A 13,115-nucleotide genomic window follows, 5' to 3' on the forward strand; every position below is an offset into this window, starting at 1 on the left:
AGAAAAGGCCTTAAAATAGTTTGTGTAGGTTTTCTTGTCATTGGTATCTCATTCTTAAATTTTTTGATTTTCCCCCCTCATTCTGCATAATATCATGCATCATTTTTTGAGCACGTTTAGAAATATTCACCTTCTCTTTCTAAGGATAAAATTTGTAAGAGAATATTAAGCAATTTCTGTAGTCTAAACATTATCTTGGAAGGTTTGGTTATATGAAATGTGAAAGCAAACACTATTATAATCCTCAATTGGCCATTGGGAAGGACAAAATTTGAAGAGAGATTGAGCCATTGAATTGGTGTTTCCTTCGCATTTTATCCAGAGCTTAAAGCGAAGCATTTGGGCTGTGCTATTAATTCTGTCTTGTAGGCCTCATGACCTCATTACCAGAAAGGAAATCCCTTCAAATACACTAGACAAGGTAGAGTTTCACTTCAAAAAAAAAAAATAATAGGCAAAAGAAATAAGGAATAGATTTGCAGTACTCCCTTGAGGAAGTAAAAAAATCAAACAACAAAACCATAAGTAGATATTATAGCAAAGGTATCAGAAGTCCTTTTAGTACTTTTAGATCATAGGTTTATAAAGAAGAAAAATTTAAAGACATTCCTAGTTCTAGTATAATTAAGAAATAAGCCATCTTCTAATCTTGTAAATCCCAGCTTATTAGAACTAGTATGACCAACAGAATTCAGATTCTATGAATGCTATTTAGTTTTAAAAGTAGCGACATTTGTATGAGAATATTTCACAATATATGCACATACATATTTAGGTTTTTGTATCTGTGGGTTTGTATGTATGTATATGTATACACTAAATAATTTTAACCAATTACTTATTTAACCAACAGCATAACTATAGACAAAATGCCTTTAGTAGAGGCACTTCTGATAGGAACCTTGGTAGTTTTAAGTTAAGTACATCAGCACCATCTTTTAATTTATGTTCCCAAACTGAATCCTTTCCTCTCAAAGACACTGTTTATCTGTGAATGAAAATTAAGATTTATTTTTGTAATAAATCTCTTTGCTTTTCATTCCTCCCTGCAAAACTCTGAGTAGTTTCTGCTGTGACTATCTCATGTTTTTCTTTCCTCCGGACCTGCGATACTTCTGTCCAACATCCCAACACTGAGTTCTGAGTATAAATTACTGGTCATCTGCCATCTAGCTAAACTACTCTTACATTACTCCTAGCTGAATCTTCCAGACATTTCCACACACCAACGTTCTCTTGGGACTGGCAAGTACTCTACGTCATTGTGTATTTATCTTTCTTTCTTTGGCAGTCTCCCAAAGCATCATCCATGTTGTGTGCCAGGAACTGTGCTACTCTGGCAAGAAAAAGACACAGACATTGCAATGGCTGATTCCATAGTTTTGTACAGAGCTCATATACTGAACAAATATTTAGAAGGATGTTGGAAATTGCAGAGGAAAAAAATTCAATAATCCTTGTGCACAGTTAACATAGGCTTTGAGATCCTCATTTCAGTCTACGTGTTATTCTGTTTCTTACAAACACTTTTATTGTTTACATCTTTAAATTCTAAACTTTTTAACCTCTAACTAAAAGCAACATGTTATTTTGTTACTCTTTTGTTTTCCATGCTGATTCTCATGCTAAACCAAATTTTTGAAAGCCCAGACAACAAGGTGAGATAAATACCCTCTGTTATAGCTTCTAGTCATTCAACCAATACCATCACTATGACACTTTTACCTCAGCTTTTAATTTTAGTTTTATGTATCTTATTAAGCCCCCTTCCTAGTCATTTGTACAATGGCGGAAACCATTTTGTACAAATATTCATTAGACATTAGAATCGAGTAGATTAATCCTTTCCTAAATGTTGAACTGGATCACAGTTAATTGCTTTTGTAATTTTTTGGATAACTATTCTTAAAATATTGCTAATACATCTATTTATTACAGGAAATATAAATCATTTCTTATATGACCTGAGCCTAGAAGATCTTCAGGCCTGTACTGCTCTCCACCAGTGCAGAAATCCTTCCACCAAGCCCCGTCTTGGTCATGCCATTTGCCTCATGTCTCTGTCAAAAAACTGAGTATTGTGACTGTGTAAGATTCCCAAATAAAAATGTACCAAAACCATCAGCATATTCTAACCTTTAAAGAGAAATCAACATACAAATAACTTATAAAGAACTATCTTGGTTTATTTTCTTTTGGTGTGTGTTAGTGTGTGCATGTCTGTGTGTACACTCCTATTTGCTTTCTTGTGGAGGTCACAGGAGAATGTTAGGAATCTACTCCCTTGTGCTTTGCCTTTGTCCTTTGGAAATGGGTTTGTAATTAACTGAGGGATCAGCTGGGATTGATAGTCAACAAGTACCCATTATCCTTCTTTCTCTACCAACTCAGCACTGAAATAACAATAATTCATGGCCTCACACAATTCTTAAGTGGATGCGTAAATAGCAGGTGCTATTAATCATTAAGCCATCTCTAAAGCCATGAAAAGAACTCCCTCAATTTATTAAACATAGATTCTTTTCTCATAAAATAAAATATGAATATAGTTTCTCCTCCCATTATTCACACTTTTTCCCTATCTCCTTTACCATTCAGATCCCCTCCCTTTCCATATCTCATTAGAAAGATCAAGCTTCTAAAAGATGAACACAAAACATAATAAAATAACATATAATAAGAGAAAACAAAACCACCAGATTGAATTTGGGCAGGCCAAGTCAAGAGAAAACTAAAAATTCCCCTTTGGAAGGCACAAGAATCAGAGGTCTGCTCTTTCATACATTCAAAAGTTCCATAAAAGTATAAAACTTAAAGTTATAATATGAACACAGAAAACCTGGAGCAGACCATGTGATTGCAACTTCAGTCTCTGTGAATTCAGATGACCTTTGCACAGCTGTTGTAGAGAGCCTTAGTGTCCTGGTGTCCTCCAGCTCTTCAGTTTCCCCACTCATTCTCCCTCTTCTTCTGTGTAGTCCTGAGCTCTAAGGGGAAGGATTTGGTGGAGACCTTCCATTTAGAACTGTTTCTGAACAGAAAGAATTCTAAAGATAACTTCTGACATCTCTGCACAGTGGTGTTTTGGAAGAAGACTATAATGAGCTCCCTTATAGTCTATTTCTGTTCCTAAAACAAAATACCTGAGATTAGATAATATATAAAACAGAATGATCATTAAAATTATTTTGTGTTTTTTTTTGGGGTAAGAGATGGTATAAAATGTGATAAGAGATAGGTAAGATATGTAGAGCATAATTAATGGAGGACCCAAGTTTAACTGCTATAACCCACTTCACATGGTTCACAAATACCAGAAAAATATAGTTCCAGTATATCTGATGCTCTCCTTTCAATTCCTTAGGCACACATAAACACATGTGTGCATATGCACACACACACACACCTAGAGACAGAGAGATAGAGAGACAGAGAGAAAAATGCTCTGCTCATGTATTAAAAAGAGAACATGTAATTGGAAAGATGAGTAGGGAGTTGGGGTAGATATGGGAGGAATTATGACATAGCATCAAACTATTAAAACTATTTTAAAAACCGCAAAACATTGACCTACAGACTCAGGCAGGTGATGACTTCCAGGCTTACCTGCAGAAGTCTAGTCAAAAACTTTTTTATATCTGATTCAGAAGGAATTGACAATGTCATTATGTAATGAAAAGAAAAAGGAGTTTGGATTTACTACAGGTCTACAATAACAAATGGAATCCACTTTGTATATAGTCTTTTAATAAATCCTTGTAAAATATTTGACATATGGCTATAGGTTCTACATTTACTTAGTGAGAAAATTATGCTTACTGAAAGATAAAACAATAATCCTAAGTCTTGCAATTATGTTGTACCAGAGTAAAACCTGGTGAACCAATCTGTCTCAGATTAGAACACTGCTCCTATGTCATAAGCCTGTACACTGATGAACTGAGAGTACTTGGAGGACAAATGCAGTTCAGGAGAGATGGATAAAATTCAAGGATATGGGGAGATGGAAACAGAAACATAAGTAAAAGTCACCACATCTGAAAAGCCATTAGCGGAGGATAGCTACAGAGAAAGCAGGCAGTTTCTTCTTCAAGAGTGTGGGCCATGAGAAGACATCATGGTCCAGTAGGTTACACACCCATACTCATACCGACTGTACTAAATGGACTTAGTCGGTATTAAAAATACTAGGTAGAATAGTTCATGAATTGGGACTGAAAGTGGTGAGTGAATAGGATAAGAATCACAAAAGAGGGAATGAAGTGGATCTGATCCCAAACATTGTATGTATATATAATAAGGAGATAAAATGTTTCAAAAGTCTAATGAAGCTCAGGAGGAAAAAGTAGAAATGAAAACTTCTTAGGATCTGAAGGTACGAAATCAAGGTTTGAATTGTTCAGTTTATAGAGATAGATTTTAATTGACAGATGATACAATTAATACTCCTTCATCTCAAGGCCATGAACACTGTCTTCACATGGTGGATAGACTGAAATTCAAAGATGACCACTAGGATACTTTCTGTGATTATATTTTATTACAACTATACCAATTCTTAAAGACCTAAACTGTAAATATTGCCACATTAATAAATAAGTAATAAAATGTGAATTTTAGGAAATCCTTTCACATAAAAGGTATTGTAAAATCAATGGAATAAATTAGATCTTTATTACTCACTGTTTTGGGTATATTGTAGTTCTCAATTATGTTAATATTTCAAAAATTGTTTTCAAAGTTTGGTATCTTCCTTCACAGTATTATGACAGTGATTTATTTTTTAGAATTATGTGAGATAGTGACCATGAAATGCCTGGATTTCATCAAAGTATTGATGGAGACTAGAGTGAAACCAAGGAAATGGAGAATTTTTTTCCCATTAGTAGTATACTTCTTTCTAAACTAGAACTTATAGAAAGAAAGTTCATGGACACAGAAGTCATTAAAAAATTACATCAACATAGTAAAATATCATGCAGGCACACACTACAGAATAGTTCAAATGTAGTTGTAAGTTAAAACTTTTCTCCATTTTCACTAAAAGAATGACAATCTAGTTTGTATCCAGGGTTTGTTGGAAATGAAATCGCAATTTCAACCTAATACTTAAGGGACACCAATTCCTATAATAGGATCAATCAGGGGTTACCACAGGTTTAAGAGCCTTGTCAAATCTCTAGTGTTGGAAAGGCCAAGGTTCAATAGGCAGAGAACAAAATTCTTCTCACATCAAACAGTTGCCTCTTTAGCAAGGCATTGGAAAACATTTTATCTCCAGATAGGAGCTTTGCAAGTATGTCACTAGTTAAAGGAGCAAACAAGAATGTGATCAAACCAGTAAATAACTGACAAACTCAGACAGATAATAGAAAAAGGAAGTTGCTTAACTGACCTATTCAGACAAAAGTTATCAAACCACATGTGTCAAAGAACCTTGTCTACTTAGCAGAGGATAAAAATATCTGGATAAGATACTAAAATAATTTAATATCTATGTAAATGAAATTGGAAAACTTTTCAAAAGTGTTTCTGTAAGTGCTCTAATAGAGAAATAAATAGTTTAAATTTGTTAATTATTTCTAATATTGTTTTTTTCTAAATTCCCTTGTGAAATTGGCAGTATTCAGAATAGGCAATTATACATTCATTTGAAAGCATGATTAATCCTCATATCATTGCTTCTCAGAGAACATAGAGAGAGTTTTTTTCTTTATTACAGAACAATTGGAATTACAAAGAATCACCTAAAATACAGTGACACAATATAAAATAAAATTAATCTTTATGCAATTTATTTTTTGAGTATATATTTTAAGTGGGGGAACTAATCATATATAACTATGGCATCTGCTATAATGAGGAATAATTGATTTCCTTCAATCACTTACTCATGGCAAACTGTGATTTTAATTCCTTCCGAAAGTATTCTACAAGTTTTTTTTTTATTTTTCCCCAGAATTTCAACAATAAACAATCATTTTAGAAAATCCTTACTGGGTATATGGGAAGGTAGCATTCTGTTAATTGAATGTCATGGAACACTAACACAGAAAGAAACACTACAAGGTATATCATTTATTTATCTTAAATCTTAACAATCCAGAATAATGTTTACTCTCTACAGCCTAAAGGCATATTTGAACACAACTGCTTCCTTTAAAACATGGTGTAAAAATATTTTATGGAGGGTTTTTAGGAATCTACTCTGAATCTGAACATCACAATAAACAGTGATTATCTGGATTTTCTCAATGCATTATGATTCTAGTCAAAAGAAACTGTGGTTTGAAAGCTTATGCACATTGTACTTTTTATAGTTTTTTGTAATAATATTTTTTATCAAGATGGTTTGGGAATTATTTTATATTTAATGTTGGAGATTGTAGATGGAAACTTGCTTGCAAAACAAGAATCAGTCATGGGCATATGTTCTAACCAAATTCTGACCTTTCTTTTTCAGGTGTTAAGTTCAGAGCAAGAATTGTATTTCTTAGCAATTGAAATATTTCAGTTGGAATTGTTTCTATGGAAGATTATTTAATTAATAAATTAACTGCATTTACTTGAATAAACCTTTCAAAAAGACGAAAATATTATAGAAACACCTTTCCATCGTGTGTCACCTAAATCCACATAAAACCTGATAGAGCTTGGAAAGAAATATTAGACAAAAATAAAAATAAAATTTAGCAGCATTTTTTCTAAGATAGGCTCTGTTTACTGGTGGCAAGCAGAGACATGGTTACTTTAAGAGGTTTCCTGACTCAGTGGAAAAACTGCATGGCTTCTTTAAAAATGGCTTCCTGGTTCATGGTGCTAGCATGAACTCTGGCTTTTTCAGGAGGCTGAGCACCTGAATGGTGTTTATGGGCAGCATGCTGCAAGTTACTTTGGTGGCAACTTGGGCCAAATGGTTACAAGAGTTGAGTTGGTGAAGCTGACTCCAATCTGGCAATCTCAGAAGCAGTGAACAGACTTCTGCCATGTTGGACTGGGCAGAGACAATGCAAAGCAGCTTTAGTCCTAGCTAAGCCACTTAGCATTTTAAGAAGCTGTCCAGGTCAGAAAAGGATTACAGATACACAATAAAGGCAGATTCAGATGGAAAAACATCTAAATGAGTCACAGTGTTAGATAAATGAATGTAGGTTTGGGGGGGAGGAGAGTAAAGAGACAGTAAAAGTAATATGAAAGAATACAGACAGTCATAGCTTAAATGAGAAAAGACAATAAAATAAAACATTAAACTTATAGAAAAAGTAAAGGAGTAAGAAAAATAAGCCAAATAAAGATGGAATATACACAGAGAGTCTGAATTATGTATATTATTGAGATTTCTTTGAAGATTTTGATGGTGAAAGAGCTAAGTGCAGAGAGACATTTCATTGTATGGGCTACAAAGCTCAACCAGCATATATACTTTGAAAATATATTGACTTCAAAATTTGGGTCTAGAATAAGTTGCTTTGGAAAAGAGGTTCTTCTTTTGTTTCCACAGAAGATGAGAACCTTCAGATGCCTTCCAGACTAATGTGATTTGATGGACAAAGAGCCGTGAAAAGTAGCTGTGAAGATCCCCAAAAATTACTTCAAAGGCAAAAAGAAGAAAGTAATTTGGAAGAATTATGCTCAAATTTCTAAATATTGTTTATAAATGTTTGTTTATATTTAAAGGAGAATATGCTGTAGAGATTTGCATTGGTATGGATCTTGGTTTATTGATATGAATATAAGATCAATTTGGATATATATATATATATATATATATATTTCTGCTCTTGATTAAGGTATTTTGTTTGTGCAACTCATTTAAAATATAATGTACAAATAAGAAACATAGATTAATGGAGTGTTGTAATAAGAGCGGCGGGGCTGCGTCTCCAGCACCCATCCACCCGCATGGCTTATGCCCCAAAATAATTACACGGAAACTGTATTCTTTTAATCACTGCCTGGCCCATTAGTTCCAGCCTCTTATTGGCTAGCTCTCACATATTGATCTAACCCATTTCTAATATTCTGTGTAGTACCACGAGCTGGCTTACCAAGAAAGATCTTAACCTGCGTCTGGCTGGAGTGGGAGAATCATGGCGACTCCCTGACTCGGCTTCTTTCTCCCAGCATTCTGTTATGTTTACTCCACCTACCTAATTTTCTGTCCTATCAGAGGCCAAGCAGTTTCTTTATTACTTAACCAATGAAACAACAGATAGAAAGATGACCCTCCTCCATCAATGGAGAGTCATCTATAATAGTTGTTTGTAGTCATGTTAGTTAGTCTAGATATATAGAAATATATTGATATATTTAAGTTAGATAGATATGCTTCAAATCTTTCAGAGACTTTCAGAATATAGAACTTAAAATATTTTAAGAACTTGGGACTTTCCGTGACAGTGAAACACATCTACTCTTGGCAGGAACAATCTACTTCAAGTGGATGATGGGCGTTGAAGACACTGGATGATGGGCATCAAATAGGCTCTTCATGGAGTTTGTTAACCATTAGAACAAGAAAGTGCTTTTTCCTGAGATGTTTGACAAGACATGAAGGGCCCACAGATAAATGACTGTTGAAGCTGCCTAATGAAGGTGAGACAGGGTTCCAGTATTGACTGAATTTAAGAGGTGAGTGAACAGCCACGCAGCAGGACACCATACTCTCTAGAACCTCGCCCATGGGACAAAACCCTGAGACCCTCCCCAAACTCACTTGGCATATCTAGACAGCCAGCAGGAGAGTTTCCTGAAGGTGGGCTCCCTCCAAACACAAACCCATCCACCAGCCCCTACAAACTACTAGCCTCACTCTGACCCCATAACCTGACTATTCTCCTACAAACTTGGTAGAACTTTGAAACTTGCTCCAATACTGAGGGGACTTTAGAGGTGAGTAAACAGCCACTCTGTGGGACACCCTACTCTGGAGGACCTTCAGAGTGGGACAAAAGCCTAGGCCCCTCACCAACTTCTTCTGATTTCCTAGCCAGCCAGTAGGAGAGTTTCCTGTGGGTAGGCTCCCACCAAACCCAACCCTATCCACCAACCCTCCAAGACACTACCCCCCCACACACCTAAGAACTGAGAGTTTGTTAAAATACTGAGGGTATCAAGAGCTTGATATATATATATATATATATATATATATATATATATATATATATTTCAACTTTAATTAAAACCTCTCTCAATATTAAGACAATTCCAAAACTTTACTAGAAACCTTTATTTGTGTATATACACAAGTATGGTGTGTACCTATGAGTGTTGTAAGCCATGTGTAAGGTTGTGTGTGAAGGAGAATTTGATGCTAGGAATCTTCCTCTATCACTTACCACCTTATTTTTTTGGAGACAAGGATTCTCAGTGAACTTGGAACTCACCAATTCAGCTAGACTACCTGGCCAGTAAGCTACAGGAATACTGAGGAGACCAAGAACTTGCTACAACACTGAGGGGACCAAGAGCCAAGAGAGAAAACCAAGAGAGTGAAACAGTAGAGAAGACCAAAACAGCAGACTTATAGAGACCTCAGAGGCTTCCTGAGACACAGACATTAACAGTACAGAGCAGAAAAAAAAAAAAAAACTTGCAAACGCTCAGCCACTGAACAGATTGGACTAACATGCAAAGACACTGCTGGCTTCACTTGAAGGAAGAGATGGATAGATGCCAATGCAAGAATTCATCCAACAAGCTGGGCGGTGGTGGCGCACGCCTTTAATCCCAGCACTTGGGAGGCAGAGGCAGGCGGATCTCTGTGAGTTCGAGACCAGCCTGGTCTACAAGAGCTAGTTCCAGGACAGGCTCCAAAACCACAGAGAAACCCTGTCTCGAAAAACCAAAAAAAAAAAAAAAAAAAAAAAAAAAAAAAAAAAAAAAAAAAAAAAAAAAAAGAATTCATCCAACAACCTAAAAAGCAACATGGTAACACCAGAACCCAGTGGTCAGACAACAGGAAGATTTGATCATCCTAACCCAGAAGAAAAAGACTTTAAATATAACTTTATGAAAGTGATGGAGACCTTTAAAGAGGAAGTAAAAAAATAAACTCCCTTAAAGAAATGAAGAAAAGACAAAAAATTGAAAGAAATTAATAAATCCATCAAAGAAACCCAAAAAAAACAAGAAAAACAATCAAAGAGATGAAGCAAAAAGTTCAAGACTTGAAGACTGAAATAGAGGTAATAAAGAAAACACAAAATGAGAAATTTCTAGATATGGAATATCTGGGTAAATGAACCGAAACTACAGAGACAAGCATAACCAACAAATACCCCAGTAGCACAGACACTGAGAACAACAATAAATAAATGGGACCTCCTGAAACATAGAAGTTTCTGTAAAGCAAAGGATACAAAAATAAAACAAAAAAAAAAAGGAGCCAAAGGAATGGGCAAAGATCATCATCAACCCAATCAGACAAAGGACTGATCTTCAAAATGCACAAAGAGCTCAAGAAATTCGACATCAAAATTCTAAGTAACCCAATTAAAACAAAATTAGGATACAAAACTAAACAGAGAATTGTCAACAGAAGAATCTCAGAAGGACAAAATATACTTACAGAAATGGTCATCATCCTTAGTCATCAGAGAAATGCAAATGAAAATAACTCTGAAATACCATCTTATACCTGTCAGAATGGCTAAGATCAAAAACACTAATGATAGCTTATTATGCAGAGGATGTGGAATAAGGGGAACACACATCCATTGCTGGTGGGAATGCAAACTTGTACATCCACTTTGAAAGCCAGTATGGCAGTTTTTTTTAGAAAATTGGGAATTAACCTTACTCAGGATCCAGCAATATGTATACCAAGAAGATGTTCAATTATACTAGAAAGGTATTTGTTTAACTTTATTCATAGCAGCATTATTTGTAATAGCCAGAACTTGGAAACAACCTAGATGCCTCTCAACTGAAGAATAAATAAAGAAAATGTGGCAATTTACACTTTAGCGTACAACTCAGCAATTAAGAACAAAACAAAGCAAAACCCAATAACATCTTAAATATTCCATGAAAATGGAAGGAATTAAAAAACACTATCCTAAGTGAGGTAACCCACACCCAAAAAGATGAATATGGTATATACTCACTTATAACTGGATACTAGCTATAAACAATAGATATTAAGTCTATAGTTCATGATCCTAGAGAACCTAAGTAATAAGGTGAACCCTAAGAAAAACATATATAGATCTATCTGGAAACTGGCAACAGACAAGATCACCTGACAAAATTGGGAGACTGGGGAGATAATGGATGGTGAAAGGGAAGAGGAGGGAAGAAGGGAAGGGGTGAGGAGAACTTGAGGGAATGGGATAGTAGAGATGGAGGAAGGACAGAGTTGAGAGCAAGGAAAGAGATATCTTGATTGAGGGAACTATTATAGGGTGAGCAAGAAATCTGGCTCTAGAGAAATTCTCAGGAATCCACAAGACCCTAAGCAATAAAGGAGAGGAAGCCCAATCTTGACTTGCCCGTAGTCAGACTGATGAATATCTTAAATATCACCATAAAAGCTTCATCCAGAAACTGATGGAACAGAGGCAGAGACCCACATAATAGCAGTATACTAAGCTCCCAAAGTCAGCTGAAGAATGGGAAGAATGGGAATATGAGCAAAGATGTCAAGTCCATGATGAGTTCACCCACTGAAACAGTCTACCTGAGCTAATGGGAGCTCACCAACTCCAGCTGGACTGGGAAGGAAGAGGCATAGGACCAAACTAGTCCCTCTGAATGTGGTTGACAGTTGTATAGCTGTGGCAGACTGAGGGGCCACTGACAGTGTCACCAGGATTTATTCTTATTGCATGTACTGGCTTTTTGGGAACCTATTCTCTTTGCATGGATACCTTGCTCAGTCTTGGTATAGTAGGGAGGACCTTGGACCTTCCCCAAAACAATGTGCCTTACCCTCTCTGAGGATTGGATGGGGTGGGGTGGGAGGGTATGTAGAGGGAATGGAAGGAGGGGAGGGAGTGAGAACTTGGATTGGTATGTATATTGAAAAGAGTTTGTTTTCTTTTAAAAAAAATAAATATAAAAAAGAAGGTGAGACAGTCCCTTCTGGTTCCTGCTTCATGAAAGTGTCTTCCAGACATTCTGCAGGACACAGAAGAAGGTGACTGACAAATTTCCAATAAAGGTAGAACTGTCTTTAAAACTTCCTGCTTCATGGAAAAGTCTGCCAGATACTTTAGGCCAGTAGGATGAAGATGGATGCTCCAACAACTTTGGGTGACTGTCTAGGCAGCAAGATGGCTCTGTCAGTTCTAGAGTTTTGGAAGTTGCTTGTAATGCACTTCCTGTTTTCTTAAGTAATATCATATCCTTCTGTAGTCTTTAATGGAATTGAAGAATTGATAGTTATGGTTTTCCTTAGTTATAAAAGATAAAATAGACAGCTATACTTCTTGTTTGATAACTGTTTTGTTATATGTAGTTTTCCAATGTTAACGTTAGTCTTTGTTTTCATTTAGGCAGAAAAGGGGGAAATGGTGGGGGAAGTTCTTCTGTATATGTGTTGCTTCTATTGGTTAATGAAAAAAGCTGCTTGGCCAGTGGCTTAGCAGAATAGAGCTAAGCAGTAAAGCTAAACTGAATTCTGGGAGAAAGAAGGCAGAATCAGAGAGAAGCTATGCAGCCACCAGAAGAGAAAGACACAAGCCACCAGCTGGGAACTTTGCTGGTAGGCTATGACCTCATGGTGATGTACAGATTAATGGAGACTGGCTAGTTTAGAATATAAGAGCTAGCTAGAAATACACTTAAGCTATTGATCAAACAGTATATATATATATATATATATATATATATATATATATATATATATATATATATATATAAAAGAAGGGAAAGAGACTAAAGGTCAAGGTCGGGGGAGGGAATTAGGATGACATTAAACAAAATGTATTATGTGTTAGTATGAATTTGTCCGAAGAACAAATTCAACAAAAGAAAACAGAAATTAGGAAGTAAGGTTCCCTATTCATTCAAAACCAGTGCTTTGTTGTTTCGCACACTTTCAACAACTATGGCAGAACTCTAACAGTTACCCCATCAGGCATAATCTAGGATATCTCAGGAGGATGGGAGCA

Source organism: Chionomys nivalis, chromosome 11 (genome assembly GCF_950005125.1).
Source record: "Chionomys nivalis chromosome 11, mChiNiv1.1, whole genome shotgun sequence".
Lineage (NCBI taxonomy): Eukaryota > Metazoa > Chordata > Mammalia > Rodentia > Cricetidae > Chionomys > Chionomys nivalis.